At 42.9% G+C, this 18,782-nt stretch overlaps 1 long non-coding RNA gene across 1 annotated transcript; it reads right to left on the bottom strand.

Annotated features, from left to right (window-relative positions):
* Positions 1-4,179: 4,179 nt before the first annotated feature.
* On the bottom strand, positions 4,180-18,381 carry LOC114815938. The gene is made up of 2 exons (XR_003763743.2): positions 18,332-18,381; positions 4,180-4,476 (listed from the first exon to the last, which is right to left on the bottom strand). It is a non-coding gene; the product is annotated as an uncharacterized LOC114815938 (long non-coding RNA).
* Positions 18,382-18,782: the final 401 nt, after the last annotated feature.

The following is an 18,782-nucleotide window of genomic DNA, read 5'->3' as shown; positions in this document are numbered from 1 at the left end:
TTCCAAAAGGTCCTTTGGAAGTTCGCCTATGTCCAGAGGGAGGAGGCTCATGAGGCGGGACTTAGTGGGTGGGGGAAGGGAGTGTCAGAGTCACAGTGGGTGTCTCCCAGAATTCCCAAAGCTTCGCCCCCAGCAAAGGCAGATGATGAGTACTCACTGGAGGGATGGGCCACTCCACCCCAAACAAGCTGGACGGAGTCCTCGGAGCAGATGCCAACACAGGATCTGCTTCTGAGGCTTTCCCTGTTGGGGCAGGGCTGCACTAAGCTGCAGTGAGTTCTACAGGGCTTGTGAATAGACGCCGGCAGACTAACCTCCCGCCCACCATCCCAGCAACATACTGATGTTAAAACCCCTTTGTTCATCCAGCTGCATCCTTTGCCGCAGGAAGACATTCAACTTCACCAATTGATTTAATCTGAGGGTAGTGGATGTTTTGTTTCTTCTCTGAATACTGACAAACCACCCTCCAAGAGCGAGTGGCCAATCCAGCAGAGGGACCCACCAAGAGGCAGCATGGCCCAGTAGAACGAGCCCAGAGCTGGCAGTCGGGAGACCTGGGTTCTGATCCCAGTTCCTCCGCTCGATTGCTGTGTGACCTTAGCAAGTCACAACTTCTCTGTGCCCCAGTTACCTCTTCTGTAACACGGGGGTGAAATATCTGCCCTCCCTGCCATTTAGACTGTGAAGGCCCGTGTCATGCTCTGTACACAACAAAAACTAAATAAATGATTGATTAATAGACTGATGGAGACAGATAGGGTCTCATCTGATTATACTGCATCTGCCCCAGCAGCCGTTAGCACAGTGCATGCCATTTCATTAATACTTATATACCACAATAATTACTATTAAGAAGAGCTTATATTCGATCGGTGCCTTTCAACCAGGAATATGGCAGCTACATCAATGGTCCTTCAAAGCATGCTACTGCTCCTACTAGCTAAAACACTGTAGTGCGTATTTTTCTGAGGGAGCTGGTGGGAAATCTGTCTGCTTACTTGTTGCCTTTAGGAAATTGTGGTTTGCTCCCAAACTGTTGCTTACTGCTAAAGTTTGCTACTTCCCTTGGGTTATTAGAGTTCTCCACTGGGGATCTCAATCAAGCAATTGTATTTGAGCAGAGGGCTGAACTAAGTGCCTGGAAGGGGACACCAGAATCTAGAGACACAGAACCTGCTCCCAGAGAGCTTTCAATTTAATGGAGGAGACAGGCAGAAATAATTTATAGATAGTAGGAGCAGGAGGAAGAACATGAATATAACAAGGAGAAGCATAAATATGGCAGGACGAAATAGTTGGAAAAATAGCTGAATAGCTGAACATACATATATATATATACGGGTTCTGATCTCGGGTCCACCACTTAGCTGTGTGACTTTGAGCAAGTCACTTAGCTTCTCTGTGCCTCAGTTACCTCATCTGTAAAATGGGGGTTAAGACTGTGAACCCCATGTGGGACAACCTGATTACCTTGTATCTACCCCAACGCTTAGCACATAGTAAGTGCTTAACAAATACCATCGTTATTATCTATAAAGGCTGAGGAGATGGGGAGATGGGTAGAAATGCATCAATGCTAAGGTGGCTATTTGGTTGTTGTGGGTGGTGGAAAGTCATCAGGGAAGGCATTCTGAAGGAAGTGAGTTTTTAGGTGGGTGGTAAAGATGGGGAGAGGCATGACTGAGCGGATTTGCGAGGGAAAGGCAGGCCTCGGAGGCAGGAGAGTCTATTCTGACCATCCCTCTGCCATGGGGCAGAATCTGGATTAGCGAAGCAAACAATGAAACAAAGGACCAGGAGTATAGACTGGTTTCTAGTCCTGGTTCCGCCACTTGCCTGCTGGGTGACCTTGGGCAAGTCACTTAACTAAGCCCTATATCAGCAAATGCTTCAATCAATCAGTGGTATTTGAGTGCTTATTGTGTACAGAGCACTCAGGAGAATACAACAGAGTTAGTAGAAACGCTTCCTGTCCACAAGGAGCTTAATAAATACCACTATTATTAATATGTAATAATCAACTGTAACATCTTTTAAAACAACAGTGGTAAAATGGATTGAATTAAATACTCAGGATGGGTCTGAACACTGGAAACCTTTATACACCTCTGTTGCGAACCCAAGAACATTCTCAGCATCCGCCAAGACCAAGGTCTCAGCCTCTGGGCCGCTGTGAGACAGTAAAAGAGCAGCCAGCTCACAGGCAGGCATAAAGGATGGATTATAAACAGCAATTAGGGACTGGTATTGCTTTTCCAAGATGCCTATTTTTGCCCCCCCTCTGTAAAATTGCAATTTGCTTATACCTCTACATGGTACACCCCAGAGGCAGTCACATCAAATCAGAGCCAAGAGGGAAAGATGAAAGTGTCAGCTCCGGCCTCAGCAGCTGGAACCAGCAGAGAGAAATTGAGATTACGCTGAGGGCTTTCAGTGCCCGAGATAGCCCGGCTGTGTGAAAAATCGAGATGATTGAGCACAGAGGCATTCTCTGACGGAAAGAATTACAGGTCTTGGAACAGAAAGAAATGTGCCCCCAAACCTTCCAGAGAGTCACCCTGGCCTGTAACTTTTTATCTAAGCAAATTCTCAGCCATCCTCTCCCTCCAGCGCCTGCCCTCCTCACTTTCCTGCCAAGTCAAGAGTGGGGGAAAAGAGGTAGTGAGAATTAGCTTCCCTTCCTGGGGTTTGGGGATTTGGCTTCAGAGGGAAGATTAGAGCTAGGGTTCTCAGTCTCTAATAACTTTCACTTTTCTGTTGACTAGTAGGGCCTGGGTTATACCAGGCCCCTGTTGACTAAATTAATTTAAGAGTTCTTCCTGACTCATTCTTGAGCACTGGTGATAAAGGAATTCCAGAATTCAGCTTTGTATGGGAGCTGTTTCCAACCTTTAAAATGAGGCAGAATCTCGTTCAGAAATTCTTTTCCTGTGAATGAATGGCGAGCCAGAGGCCGAGGACTGTCCGTTGGTGAATGGGCCGTTAAACCCATGGAGGGAGGAGGGAGGAGGAGGAGAAGGAGGAAGGAAGGAGGAAGAGAAGGAAGAAAGGGGGGAGGGAAGAAGGAAGGGAGGAAGAGAAGAGGGAGGAAGCACTTAGAATAAATTAGAGAGAGTAGATATGATTCCTGCCCCAAGGAGTTTACAGTCTAGCTAGGGAAACATTATACAAGGAGAAAGTCCCAGAGTATAAAGCTAGGAACATAGATACTCTGGGGAGAGTGCTACAAGGAGGTTTATGGGTAACCAAGAGCTTAGGTGATACAGAAGGGCTGAATTGGCAGTAGGAGCTCAGAAGATAGGAGTGGGAGTTGAGAAATTCATCAGGGAAGGCCTCATGGAGGAATCATGCTTTCCAAGGACTATGAAGATGGAAAGAGCAGTGGTCTGCTAGAAATGATGAAGAGAGACTTTTCAGGCAGAAGCATATACACAAGAGGCCAGCTACGAGAGAGATGAGAATAAGGCACAGGGAGTAGTTTAGCTTGGTATGAGCCAATACCTTGCAGTGCAAAGCGACTGTGTTCATTCTGCTCCCCCCAGGCCTGGAGCCCCCCGCAGTGCCCAAAATCTGCCAGACCTCAGACTTCCCCACTTCCCAAGCCCTCCTAAAATTTCATTCTCCAAAAAACCTTATCGAATGAACCCCCAACATTCTCCTTCTAGACTTTACACTTGTTGTGGGCACTAAACACATCCACCAACTCTTGTATTCTACTCTCCCAAGGGCTTAGTACAATGCTCTGCACACAATAAGTGCTCACTAAATGCTACTTATTGATTCCAAATCCTATTACTCCAACAGCTACCTCAACCACTTATTTATTTATACCATCCTCAGCACCTGTGCCCATATTTAATTCAACTGTATATTAAATTCTTTATTCTGATCCCACTATTTATGGATCTTTTCATCTCTCAAGGGCAAGAACGTATCCTGTACTTCTGTGGTATAGTACAGTACATTGCATTCCATAAGTGCTCAAGGAATACTATTACTACTGTTAATAAAATCAAGTCCCGCCTCAATTAACCAGAGGATGGGTTAAGCAGAGGAGCAGCTTGGATGGTGCTGAGAAGTGATCAGTACCAGCAACAATAATCGTATTAACAATAATGGACTGTGAAATCCTTTCCAGTTGTAAAGCAAGAGAGCAGGCCAATAGGGGACTATTAATTGGAAGACTGAAGTTGCACATCATTTTATTCTCATTATCCTATTACTGTTTTAAACCTTTCCCAAGATGAGGAAAGCAATATGCCTGCAAACAGTGCTACATCTTCACTTCAACAACCACCTCCGCTCATCTGTCTTGCAGGCCATTGCCTGGAGGTTTGGTGACTGGTTTGATCTTCCTCTGTTGGTGAAGCTGATTTACAAACTTGACATCCAAAGTCAGTTCGTTACGCTGCTGTTATCAACCTGTTCCACAGTCCTACTTTGCAGGCCAGGGATATTTAAGCCAAAATTAAGCTGTCAAATAGAAAGAAAAAGAAATATTGAGCCTTCTAGGTTATTCCTGCCTTCAGGTGAGGAACCACAAGCGCACAGATCTGAGCACTCTTAGTAAAAAGTCCTCGATAGAGGGATGGGGTGGGGGCTTTTCACCAAAAGTCTTGGTCAGGAAAGTGAGTCAGAGGAAAAACAGGAGGATAAATAAAATTATATGGAAACCAGAAGAAACCAGTATATTCTCCACTTTGGGCCTTAGATTAAATAAAGAAAAAGCCACCGCGCACTTACCCATTTACACTTGAATATCATGATGCGCTAGATTGAATTGCAAATAAAAGCCAATAAAGATGCCCTAAAAAGCACATTATACTAATCTCTGGCAGTTCATTACTAGCACTGGATTATAGCAAATGTGATGAATTGGGTCACTTAATCTGGTTAGATTTCAGATCGAGTAGTTGTGTAAATAAAGGATGCCAGGAGAAAAGCTGCTCTATTGACCCCCAGTGGTGGCCAAGCAAGCCAAAAAATGCTACCCGTTCATCGTCGATAGCAACCACTTCTTGGCATTAATGATTTAGTCATGGAGAGTGAGCACATTCCAGGGGCTGAGAAGTTATTTGAAATTCCATGCATACACTTAAGGAAAAAAACAGCCCCGAAATAATTAATGTCATCAATATGCGGATTTGAAAGTACACAATATTTCTTACCCATAAAAAGAAAATACTATGGGCAATTCAGTTATCTTTTCCTTGTGCTATTTGAATTACACAATATGTTGTTCAATTGCAATCGAAAACTTCGGTTCGGGGTGTTTTTTTTTTAAAAAAAAATAACTGTACAGAGGCTTAGCTATTAATATAAACCTAAAGAATGCTGAACTATCCTACAAGGTAATCTCAGATATGTTATTTAATCCTACAACTATACTGCAAATAAATGTTTAACAGAAAACTTTTTTTTAATGGAGGAAAATGAGATTTTAGATAGCTATAGATTGGCAAATTATTTCCTGAATGACTATAACTATTACTTTAATAGATGCAGTTTGGTTGGAAGAGGTCCATTTGGAGAGGAGACAAAGCTTTGTGCGCATGCAAAAGGGGGGGGGGGGGGGTGTGGCAGGAAATGTGGTAGAACAACGTCTATCAAAAGAGGTGTCTTTCAAGACTCCCACCTGAGGACAAAAAAAAATCACACAATTTCCAATCAGCTTTAAAGCCACTACATTTTCATAATATGCCTATTCTTAGAAGAAGAAATGCCCAGAGGACAGAGAAAACCCTCTGTTAAGTGTTGAAATTACAACCAGTCCCAAAATCTAGATAAACATATCTAGAAGCAGCATGGTGTAGTGGATAGAGCACAGGCCTGGGAGTCAGAAGGTCATGGGTTCTAATCCTGGTTCTGCCACTTGACTGCTGTGTAACCTTGGGCAAGTCACTTTGCTTCTCTGTGCCCCAGTTATCTCATCTGTAAAATGGGGTTTGAGACTGTGAGCCTCATGTGGGACAAGGATTGTGTCCAACCTGATTTGTCTGTAATCACCCCAACACTTAGTACAGTGCCTGGCACATAGTAAGTGTTTTAACAAGTACCCTAATAATAATTATTATTATCATGGATGTCAAAAGTGTTTCCATTCTCTAGTGATGAGAGCCCGGGGCCTTTGGGAGATCTGGGTTCAAATCTACTACTACTGTGTGTCCTTGGGCAGATCATTTTATTTATTTTATCCCCATTATACAGATGAGGAAACTGGGAACACGATAGGCCGTGAACCCTAAATGGAGCTCCCCACCCGCAATTTCCCTCCTCTATTTGGCTGGCATCACCAGTGGGACCCTCCCTTGAAATTCACTTTATTCACTTATCTCAGATCACTCATCCTTCTGATTAATCTGATCAATTCACCAATTAATCGCTCCACCTTTCTGATCATGCCATTCCCTCAGCCACCACAAATCCAAGTGGAAAAAGCACAGAACTGGAAGTCAGAAAACCCAGGTTCTAGCCCCAGCTCCACCACTTGCCTGCTGTGTGATCTTGGCCGAGTCACTGAACTTTTCTGAGGCTCATATTCCTCAATTGTAAAACAGGGATAAATACCTACCCTCTCTATGTTGTAGACTGAGACCCCCATGTGGGACAGGGAGAGTGACTGATCTGATTATCTTCTATCTATCATGGTGTGCCATCACAGACCTTGGCATTTAATACCATCATTATTATTTTTGTTGATTTAGCTAAATGCTTGTGCTTATTTATAGCTAGTTTCACACTCAATTTGTATGTACTCATCCAGTAGTTTCTTGTTGTCTTCCCTATTAGGTTACAAATTCCTCAAGGACTAGGATTGTATCTAATACTCTTGTGGGTATCTCAAATGCCTAGTGCAGCACTTCACATGGTAGAGGAGGGCAGAGAGAAAGGAGAACAAAGGAAGGCTTTATTTTCCCAAAATAAGCAAATATCCTAGGTATAGCACTTTTTGGACACAGGAGATTGAACTAGATGACCTCAAGGGCTCCCTTTCAAACCTAGAATGCTTTGACTTAATAAAAAAAAATCCCAAATGAAGCACATCATACTAATACTTTAAAATTGGTGTCTTGCTCTGCATTTGCCCTCTACACATTCAGAAACCATGCACATGCCAAGCACACAGAATTTTTCACCTTTGCTGGATTTGTAAAGGGCACAACAGGCTGTTGTCCAATTCAAGCAGATTCCACCTATAACTGTCACCTGACCCTGAAAATTCTGGATACTGCTCCCTCACTGTTTTGATTCCAAACCTTATGTTCCAGTAGTTCAAACCAATTGGGTCCCTGGTCCTTGGCCAGCTAATTGATGAAACTGTCCAGGCTTAACGAGATGCCATTTGTCATCCTTATCAGGGAAGCCAAGGAAAAGTCCCCAAACTAAGCTCCAGAAAGCCCCTGGCTCTGAAATGCCTATTCTAATGAACAAGTTATTAGAACTTAACTTTTCGATCCCATCAGTGATTCACAGACTCCCGCTTGGGACCTTCCAGTCGAGCTGATCGGTAGTGACATGAGCCTTTCCTGAATCAGGGGCATGCACGTGCACTGACAGGCCATTTCTTTCTCTTTTTTTTGCAGGCAGAATGGGCCTGGGGAATGTTATTTTTTCTCCTTCCTGAGCACCAGATCCCTCCACAAGATCTCCTTTGCCAGACCTGCCCTTGCTTGAATGCAAAATTGACAAAGCTTTTGAAACTGTTTCAGAAGCTGTGTGACCTAATGGAGAGAACACAGCCCTGGGGGTCAGATGGACTTGGGTTCTAATTTCAGATCCACCACTTGTCTGCTGTGTGACTTTGGGCAAGTCACTTCACTTCTCTGTGTCTCAGTTCCCTCATCTGTAAAATAGGAATTAAGACTGCGAGTCCCATGAGGCACATGAACCATATCCAACCTGATTAGTCTGTGTCTACCCCAGCACTTAGTACAGTGCCTGGCACATAGTAAGCACTTGAATACCATAAAAAAAGCTGTCTGTGGAAAAGTGTGCTAATGACAGGACAGCATACCGGTAGTAGGGTTAATTAAAGAGCTGGGGGTCGCTCTTTTTCATAGAAGCAGCAGGCTTAAAAAGGTCTCCATTGTTCTTTCTTTCAAACATAGGTGAGAGCCTCTAGTGACTTATCCCTTCCAGGGAGAGAAGTAGATTTTTCCCGAGTCACTGCGCCATACATGCCATATGTGTCCAATGTTTCCATTTCAGTTCATCAGTGAAGTATGAAATTATTTTAAAATGGCATATTTTCCTATATTCAAATGAGAATCAATCTGGTAAGGAAAATTGCCTGATGCTAATTACACTTTGTGCATATAAATCAGCTGTGAAATCAGTTGAAACTCTGGTGTGTTTGGGGTTCTTTTGCAATGACGCAGAATAATTATCCACAAACCTCAGTAAGCCTCACTTAAAGAAAGGTTCTCGTTACTAAATATGAACACATCTTAGCACTTCAAAGTCAAACCTTCTCCCCAGTGTACCTAACACATCTAAGCTTGCATGCATCATTGTGTATCTCTCAAAAAATTAAACGACAGCTATTCAGATGTGAAAAAAATAGGAATCCCCTATCCATTACCCAAAGTAATAGAAGTGGATATGGCTAGAGAAATTTTGTTCAGCAAGATTACCTGTAAGGGTGGATGCTCTATATGAGGAGGAAAAGACCGTTCAAATTAAGTGTCACTTTGCGTAACCAACTAGACATTGATCTGAAAAACGAGGACACTTCTGTTTGGCTCACAGCCTTGCCCCGGACTCACTGGGTCAACTTGGACAAGCGACATAAATCCTTTGGGGTACGACAACACCAAGTAGCAGATGCTGAGTCTAATTGTGCCCCCTGCATGAGGGGGAACATGATTTGTTTTAAATTCATAGGAGGAGGGGAGACAGAGTTAATTAGGGTGGGGAAAAGGGAAGGAGAGGAATGAGTCAACTTTACAGCACTCATCACCTTACTTGCTCCTACCTCACTTTGCTACCCTCTTGGTACAACTCAGCCCACACACTTTGCTCCTCTAATGCTAACCTCCTCACTGTACCTCAATTTCATCTATTACACTGCCGACCTCTCGCCCACTTCCTGACTCAGGATTGGATTGCCCTCCCTCTTCATATCCAATAGACAATTACTTCCCCCACTTTCAAAGTCTTACCGAAGGCACCTTTTCTCCAAGAGGCCTTCCCTGACTAAGCCCTCATTTCTTTTCCCACCCTTATGATTTGCTTCCTTTATTCACCCCTCATTCAATTGTATTTATTGAGCACTTATTGTGTGCTGAGCATTACACTAAGTGCTTGGGAGAGTACAATATAAAAATAGATATATTCCCCACCCACAGCTAAGCTTACCTCCCTCAGCCCCACAAGACTTACATACATATCCATAATTTATTCATTCATATTAATGTTGTGGCTCCCTCTTTGGACTGTGAGCTCATGGTGGGCAGGGAATAAGTTTACCAACTCTGTTATATTGTACTCTCCCAAGCACTATTCTAAGTGCAGAGCACTACTGATTAATTGGATTAGTTGACTGATTGAGTACTCCCCTTCCCGGTGTAAGAACGTTAATGTGGCACTTAGGAAAGGAAGAAAACCAAAGGAAAACCTTTTTTCCAACAGAGGGGGCAAGCATATGGCATTTGCTACCCCATGCAGAAAAGAACAAGAGATTAAAGAGGGGTTTGGATAAATGCATGAATGAGGGATCCAAAATGGGTTACTAGAGGGAAAGTCAGGGATGTAGAGATGAAGAAAACCATGTAATATGGTATTACCCTGAAGTCCATCCTGTTTCATAAGGCAACCATCACATGTTACCGCCAAACATTTTTTTTAATAGTTTTTAAGTGCTTACTATGTGACAAGCACTGTTCTAAGCCCTGGGGTAGTTACAGATTAATCAGGTCAGATGCAGTCCCTGCCCCACATTGGGCCCTCAGCCTAAGAGGGACAACAGATACTGAATCCCTATTTTACAGATGAGGCAACAGATAAGTGAAGTGACTTGCCAAAGGCCACACAGCAGGCAATTGGCAGAGCCAAAATTAGAACCCAGGTCCATTGACTCTTTGGGCCATGATTTTTCCACTAGGCCATGCTGCTTCTCTGTTGTCTCTGAACTGTGAGAGACAGACTGCTGGGCTGAATGGACCCCTGAGCAGTGCTCAAGGTCTTAGAATGTGTCAGGGGTGTGATCCCAGGAATTTTGGGACCAATGACTTCATTCTCCACCACCCGCCCCTCACCCCCCCCCCCCCCATGCTAGAGATGTGTTAGTCACGCAGGCAGCTGAGAGCCAGTATCTGTCAGTGGCGGAGGAGGGAAGGGAGGAAGGAGGTGGAAGAAGAAGAGGAGCATGAGGAGGGATTTCAGGAGGGCTTTGAAGAAGGACGGTGTGAAGTCTGGAAAAAAAAATAATGATGGGGAATGGGGTTCCAAACAAGGAGAAAGGCATGAGCAAAGGATCAGAAGCAGGAGCAATGAGGGTGAAAGGCTGTGAGAAGGTCTGCTTGGGAAGAAAATATAAAGGAGAGAGTTGGTAGGGCACTCATCCAACTTTTCATTCTCTTTTTCCCCATATTGGTAATTTATTTTGTGACTGTCTCCCCCATTAGGGTCAAAGCTCATTGAGGTTAGGGATTGTATCTTTCACCTCCAGTGTACTCTCTCCCAGGTGCTTAGCTCAGTGCTCAGCACAGAGGAGGTACTCATTGATCTTTGTGCAATTTGTTAAGTACTTACTAAGTGCCAAGCACTGGGGTAGATACGAGATAATCAGGTTGGATACAGTCCGTGTTATTATTGAAGCCAATGATCAGGAGTTTCTTTTTGATGTGACGGGAGTGGTGGAGATTTCTGAGGAGCGGAGAACAGCGAACCAAGGGATGTTTCAGGAAGATGATCCTTGTTGCTAATTGGAGATAGGACTGAAGAGGGGTGAGGTTGGAGACACAGAGACCAGTGAGGAGGCTGATGCAGTCATCTAATAGGGAGATGATAACAGTGTGAACATGGGTGATTGTCCCATGTGGTGGACTGGCTCTAAGTATTAGAGATATTGGAATTAAAGTTCATATCTTAACTATTCCCTCTCAGTTTGCTGCTCAAGAACACAGTTGACCTAGGTAGAGCCACTCTGCCACTTGCTGACTGTCTGACCCTGGGCATATCACTTAACTTCCCTGTGGTTCTGTTCTCCATCCTGCTTTCATTGATGAGCCCCAGGTAGGACAAGAACTGTTTTCAATCAGCAAACATTGCATCAACCCCAGCTTTTAGTATAGTCCTTGGCACATATTAAGCATTTAATACATACCACATGTTATTATTATACTCAATGCTTATTGAAAATTGAACTCTAACCCTTCTGTGGGCCAACACATATTGATACTACTTTTACTAGGTAGCGTAAATACCACTGCCAGCCATAGAAGGAGCAGAAGCAGAATCTCAAATCAATCAATCTCTCTCTCTCTCTCTCACACACACACACACACACACACACACACACACACACACTCTAATCCATTTGATTCCATTCCATCATCTTCTTTAATAGTTTCCCCTGGGAGAAAGCAATACTACACCTCCTCACAAACACATTATCTATCTCTGGACTTCTATGATACCTGTCACTGTGGAATGTAGAACAGAAACAAACCAAGAGAGGAGGAGAGGAAGTAGGGAGAAATCTGACATCTTATACCTCTGCCAGAAAATGTGCTTAGCAAAATTTGGATGCACTAAAAAATGGGACTCGGGAGCAATTACACTGCACAGCCATGCAATCAATTTGCTTTTGCAATCTGAGTAGCTGAACTCTGAATCAGTTTCAGTTTTTAATACAAAATTTGAAAGCCCAGAATGCTGCTTTTGAAAATGAGTCTGAAATGATAAATCACTTCGTGACATGTGGTGAAGAGTCTGAATAGCTACATTTCGCGGTTGTTGAGTCTTTCAGAATCTATTCTCTGGACCAAATGATAAAACAATAGGGACAAACCCCAGACTACTAGTGAATAGCAGTGAGCTGTATGCAGTGGATGAGTGGAATAATGAAATCCATGTCTCTCACATCTGAACTCTACACACAGCATCTCTGAAGGTAGGCATCCAGTGTATTGATTTGCTACTCTTTTGGTCTTCCGGGAGAAAAGAAATTCCTGGTTCTGACTCCACACCCCACATTAATATCCAGGAGTACATTTTTGAATTGTGTGCGTACTGGTATTCAGAGATGTCTCTGTACATATTAAAGACACCGTTCTTAAAGGCAACTAACCCAAATGCCAGAAAAAGCCCAGTAGTGTGCCTTTTGAAATGGAAGAATACAGGTAATGTTGTACTAGGTTAGAACAGTGGTCCAGTCTGCCAGTTTTCAGCCTCCAAAGTCCACTTGGAGAAAGAGTGCAATTGTTGCCCTTCTTGACATTCATCTCTATGGTTATAAATGTAATCAATCGACCAAATTTATTGAGTGCCTATTCTGTGACTAAATAAAAGCTCAGAGTAGTACAGTAGAATTAGCAGGCATAATTCCTATTCTCAAAGACTTTACTTTTCAGTAGAGGAGATGGACATTGAAGTAAATTACAGCTAGGAGGAAGCAGAGAAGCAGTGTGGCCTTGTGGGAAAGAGTATGGAACTGGGAATCAGAGGAGCTGAGTTTCCATCAAGGCTATACCACTTCTCGGCTTTGTGACCTTGGGCACATCACTTCATTTCTCGGTGCTTCAGATACCAAAAAAATGTGGATTAAATCCCCCTCTCTCTAATTTAGTCTGTGAGTCCTACGTGGGACAAGGACTGTGTCCAAACTGTTTATCTTGTATCTACCCCAGTGCTTAATACAGTACCTGTCACATAGTGAGAGCTTAATGAGTACCTTAAAAAAGCAATAGTACATATGATTACCACAGAGGGAGGAGGGGTGCTGAAGTGCAGGAGGGAGTGGATATGAGGTAGGGAGACTAGAAGTGAAATGGGGAACACCCCCTGAAGGAGAGGTGGCTTCAGAATGGCTTGGAAGATGGGGAGATGAGATCTCTGTCAGATGTGCAGGGGAAGGGGACTGTAGGCAGGAGGAAGGACAATCGAGAGAGTGGCAACAGAAGAGATGAGAATAAGGCCCTGAAGACTTGTCTCCTAGCATTAATACACTGCACTTGACATCAATCTCTATCACTGAGCCATTGATGGTGCTTAGTCATTATTTGATTATGAGTGAGCTACTAACATTGAGAGCTACAAGAAAACACACATGTATTAAATTTATACAGAGATTGATTATTAGACTTCAATTTCACAGAGCAGGTGCTACCCTTAGACAAATGCCAGGGAAAGGCAGAGACATTGATTACAACATATTATTAACTCTTAACTTTCAGGAAGAGTATAAACTGATTCTTTGCCCAGTGGATTTTTCTAAGACTTTTTTATGGATTCGTTAAGCATCTACTACATGTCAAGAACTGTTCTAAATGCTGGGGTGGTCACAAGATAATCAGGATGGACATAGTCAATGTGCCACATTGGGCTCAGAGTATAAGGAGGATTCAATCCTCATTTTACAGATGAGGTAACAGGCACAGAGAAGTTAAGTAACTTGCTCAAGGTCACACAGCAAACACATGGCAGAGCTGGGACGAGGGTCTAGGTCTTCTGACCTTCAGGTCTGTGATCTTTCCATTAGACCATACTGCTTCTTTTTCATTTTTCTAATGTTTGCTGGGTCAAGGGTAAACCAAAATCTCCCTTTAACCCAGGTGAAATGAGTTACAACATATGTCTATTTCTCAATCCAAACAATATTTCTAGACCAGGCATCACTGTATCAGTCACTTAGCTATACTGAGGACAGAGTACTTGCACTCGAAAAGTTTATAATATCACTGGGAAGACAACTGTGTAAGAAGAAGGATTTACAGTAGCTAAAAGTAGAGCAGCATAGATTTTAAAACAAGAACAAGTGGGCAAATACAAAGTAAAATATTCATATTTATAACAAATATTTAAAGTGACAATTTGACTCAGATGGGGCTGAGGGAATAGGGTGGAAGGATCGGGAAAAGGCGGATCCATCAGGGAATGACTTCTGGAGGAGGAGGCTTGGGAGGAGGCGGAGGGGAAGGACATCATTTGACAGAGCTGAGAGCACAGTCTTAGCAGAGGAAGAGTTGAGAGCAAGGACAGGTAGATTTTCTTGGGTGAAAAAGACCATGAGCTGAGGTGTGATGCGAGTTGAAGAATAACTAGATATGAGTGAGTCAGCTGATGGAGAACTGAAATCAACCATGCAAGATGAAATAGTGAATTATAGGATACCTTTGAGGAGTAAAAAGATTTGCTATCAAGTGCATCTGATGAAATGGACTATTATCCCTGTAGGCATTCATTGTCAACTAGCTGTTAGATCCATATGTGCATGTCTGAAGCCATATTTGCACAATAGATCAGACTACTATAATAATGTCAAGCAAATAAAAGAAAGTGGGAGGCACACCTGCCAACTCTTCAAAAAACGGATCTTTTCTGTTACGCATCTTGAGTTTAAACATTACAGTGGCTGTTTAAAAGAATGCCTACCACCAAGACAGCCCACCTATTATGCCTGGGGGACTAAATATGTAGTTGCCATCAAGGCTAGAGTCACTCCTATTGGGGTTTTAAGACTGTGGACTACTGACCAACTTAAACTAAATCCATCCCTGCTTGGAAGGCTAAAAGATGGCTTGGAGAAGGCCTTGAAGTATTTGTCAGCGATGTTGGGTATTAGATTTCTCCGTTTCCTGCTGTCGGCTCACCCAGGGATATGGTCAGCCCCCGCTATTCAACAGGGTTACAGTTTCCCAAAATGACATATATTTATTTCGGTTTGTGTGAACAGCCTAATCATTTAAGTCAGTAGAAAGTGGGGAGGTTTGTTCAGGAACTGCCCAATTACAAGACAGAGAAAACAACGGTGGGGCAAAACTGTTACTTTAACCTCATGTCACAAGAGAGAATTGGCTTTTCTATGCATATTTCCCAGCCTGAAACTCCCTCCCACTTCAAACCTACCCAGACCACTCTTCTCACTGTCCAAGCCCTGTTGAAATCTCATCTCTTCCAGATGCTGTTACCCAATTTCATTTTCTTTTTCCTAAGTTATATCTTCAAAATTACCACCTAAACCATTTCGCACTCAAGCCACCCATAGAAGTTTTTGTATAAATTAATGTGCTCTCCCATTTAAACAGTTATTTACCCGGCCAAGGAAACACTGTCCAGAGATTCAGTGTTGTCTCAAGTAATGCTATATGGAAGGAGTTTTGTGACAGACTAGAGTTGAGCTAGAAATCTACTGCTGCAGAAAACTAGACATTAGTGTTTTTCCAGTTTAAAATTATGCAAATTCAGAGGCTTGAACTCTGTGAGTTGCTGCATGTACAGATGTGGCTGCCTAGAGGGAAAACCACAAATGAAAACCCTGCACACTCCAGAGAGCACTGGGTATTTGCTGCTGACTTTTTTTTTCCTTTTAATGGTGTTGATAGTGTCTGTGTGCCAGTCCCTGAACTAAGGACTGGGATAGGCACAAACTAATCAGGTTGGATGCAGTCCATGCCCCACAAAGGGCTCACAGGCTCAATTCCCATTTTATAGATGAATAACTGAGGCACAGAGACTAAGTGACTTGCCCAAGGTCACAGAGCAGACGAGTGACAGAGCTGAGATTAGAACTCAGGTCCTCTGAGTCCCACACCCATGCTCTTTCCACTAGGCTGTGATGCTTCTCCTGGAGAAGCCTAGTCTCCTCTTGGGAGAAACCCCCTGCATCCCATTTCTAACCCCACCTCTTCACGACATATGATAATGGCATTTGTGAAGCACTTATTATGTGCCAAGGACTGAGCTAAGCGCTGGGGTAGACACGAGATGATCAACTGGGACACAGTCCCTGTCCCACACAGTATACCAATAATCCCTCAAGCTTCCACTTTCCTGTCTAAATCATAGGAATTTGCCTTGCTGTTAGGGCAGAGGTCAACCAATCATCTGCGACAGCTGTTACCTCAAGCTCGCATCTGTCTGGCCTTAGAAGAAGAGCCATCCACAGTTTTGAGGTCCCCAGGTTGGAGCTCCTCTAGAATGCATTTTCTGTCCCCCTCCCAATCAATCAACCAATGGCATTTATTGAGCATATACTATGTGCAGAGTGGTGTACTAAACTCTTGGGAAAGTACAACACAACAGAGTGGTAGACATGTTACCTGCCCACAAGGAGCTTACAGTCTAGAAGGGAAGACACATGATAAAATAAATTAAGGATATGTAAATAAGTGCTGTGGGACTGAAGGTGAGGTGAATATCAAGGGTTACAAAGCCAAGTGCCACAGAAGAGAAAGTGTTTTTTTGTTTTGTTTTGTTTTATGATGTCGAGACATTTCCAACCCAAGGGAACTCCATGGACATCTCTCCCAGAATGCCCCACCTCCATCTGCAATCGTTCTGGTAGTGTATCCAAAGAGTTTTCATGGTAAAAATATGGACGTGGTTTACCACTGCCTCCTTTTCCGCCCTCGACTCTCTCTCATGCCGCTGCTGCCCAGCATAGGTGAGTTTTGACTTGTAGCAGATTGCACTCGCTAGCCACTGCCCAAGCTAGAAATGGAATGTATATGCCTCTGCTTGACTCTCTCTCCCATAGCTGAGACTGGTAAAGTCCTGGAAACATTCCAGGTGTGATCCTGAGAGGTTAGAAGGGAAAGTGTGTAGGAGAAATGAGGCCTTTGTCAAGGAAGATCTCTCGGAGGTGTGACTTTAATAAGATGGGGGGAGGGAGTTCCAGGTCAGGGGCAAGATGTGGGCACCTGCCAATCCATTCAATATCTGTGGCCCTGGCCCTCCCTCCCTCTTCCCCCGGAATGGCATCATCTCCCCTTGGGGCATGATGAGTATCACTTTAGCGTCAATTCAAAGCCCCAAATTCTTAAAAATCTACTTCCTCCGGAGTCAGAGAGCCTAAGGCCTCTTTCCCAGCCAGTTGCTCTGAAAGGTCTTTTCTCCACCCTTGCATTTGAGCAACAAATCCCTTCCTCAAAACAAATGTTTCAAATATGAATCTTTCTAGTGAAGCATGTGTTCTTTTGTGATACATTTCTTTGTGGCTCCATTTGACCTACAAAATGTTTCACGAATGCATCCCTTAACATTAATAAAACAGAGGCAGGTATGACATTTCATCCTGAAGCATCAACTGTAACTTTAATTATCTGGTCCATAGGAAAATGGCCTTGGGTCACCTAATCGCTGTTTAATTTTCTTCCCAAGTGTGGTGACACTGTAGAAACACTTGGAAAGTCCAGACTCTGACACGCCAAGGTGTCCAGAAGACAAAATTCTGGCAGGGCAATGAGGGAATTCATAATTAAATCTTCCTTGATTAAAAAAAAAAATTAAAGCATTATGGGTCACTAAAAATCTAAAAAAACCCAACCAATTAGAAGAGTGGTCGACTATTATTCTATTTCTTTTGGGATATTCTGGTCTTCCAAACACCTTATTAGTCCTTATGCAATTACTGAGATTATTACATTGATTAGCCAAATTGGATCAGATAATAGGATTGGGGGACAGTATTTGTTCAAGTATTTGTTAAACTACAGAATATCATGAGTACGGGGTCTCACCCAAATTTGGTTCTAATTATGATGAGCTGATGTGTGTAATTAACAACAGTAAAGTTTATGATGGCAGGGAGAATGAAGTCATTAAAGCCCACACAAGCACTGGATACAGTTCTTTTCACTTCAGGAACTAAAATTCATCATGGGAAGTTTGATGATAGCATGGATCACAATCTGCTCATTTACAGAAGACACTACATTTGAGATTACTTAAATTGCACTTTGATAATGTACCTGTTACTAAATCATCATAATCATGATAGTAATGTAATACTGGTGCCTTCAATATTTCTCTGTGCATGTGTGTGTATGTGAGTTTTCCCAACATGCATCTCCCATTAGAAGCAAAATAGTCAAGCAGTTAATCTAACACCATCTCATAACACAAAATTTCTACTGAAAGTTTGACAAATATCGCAGAAGCAGAGATGCTATACATGTAATAAGACAACTATTTATGATTTACCAGCCCCCTCACCAAATGCTTCCTTTTTTTGCAATGTACTTATGATATTCTATCATGTGCACACTCTGTGATATATATATATATATAGAGAGAGAGAGAGAGAGAGAGAGAGAGAATGCACACAACTGAGCCAGGCATTTTTTAAACAAGACTACTGATATACGATGAAAAATAATACCACAACCTGCAATGAGTTGAATCCCTCCTCATGCTGGCAAAGGTCGCTTAGCAACCGTTGTTATGGGCAACACCGGCATCTTTAGTTTAATTCAGTGGCAACAGAGCTGCTTCAGACTTATGATTGAGGCTACAGCTTATGCCCTGGAGAATAGGAAACCCTCACAAATCCACACTGCTTATATTTTCCCTTGTTCACAAAATAAGGTACAACAATTAATATATTTATCTCTTTAAAAAGATCCAAACTCTCATTGTAAAGCTATCACACTTTCCTTTTATATTTGGAATGGAGAGCAATTTACTCATTTTTGCAATTACATGACAGCTTGCTCTCTATCCCTTCCCTGCTTAACATTCACAACATCATCTTAAAAAATGGCTAGCAAACCTATGTGGCCCGATATAAAGGAACCCTTTTATTAACCTCCTGCTGAGATGTTTCTGTTTAATGCACA

The sequence above is a fragment of the Ornithorhynchus anatinus genome, chromosome 13 (assembly GCF_004115215.2).
Source record: "Ornithorhynchus anatinus isolate Pmale09 chromosome 13, mOrnAna1.pri.v4, whole genome shotgun sequence".
Lineage (NCBI taxonomy): Eukaryota > Metazoa > Chordata > Mammalia > Monotremata > Ornithorhynchidae > Ornithorhynchus > Ornithorhynchus anatinus.
This window is presented reverse-complemented; position numbering and strand designations above follow the sequence as displayed.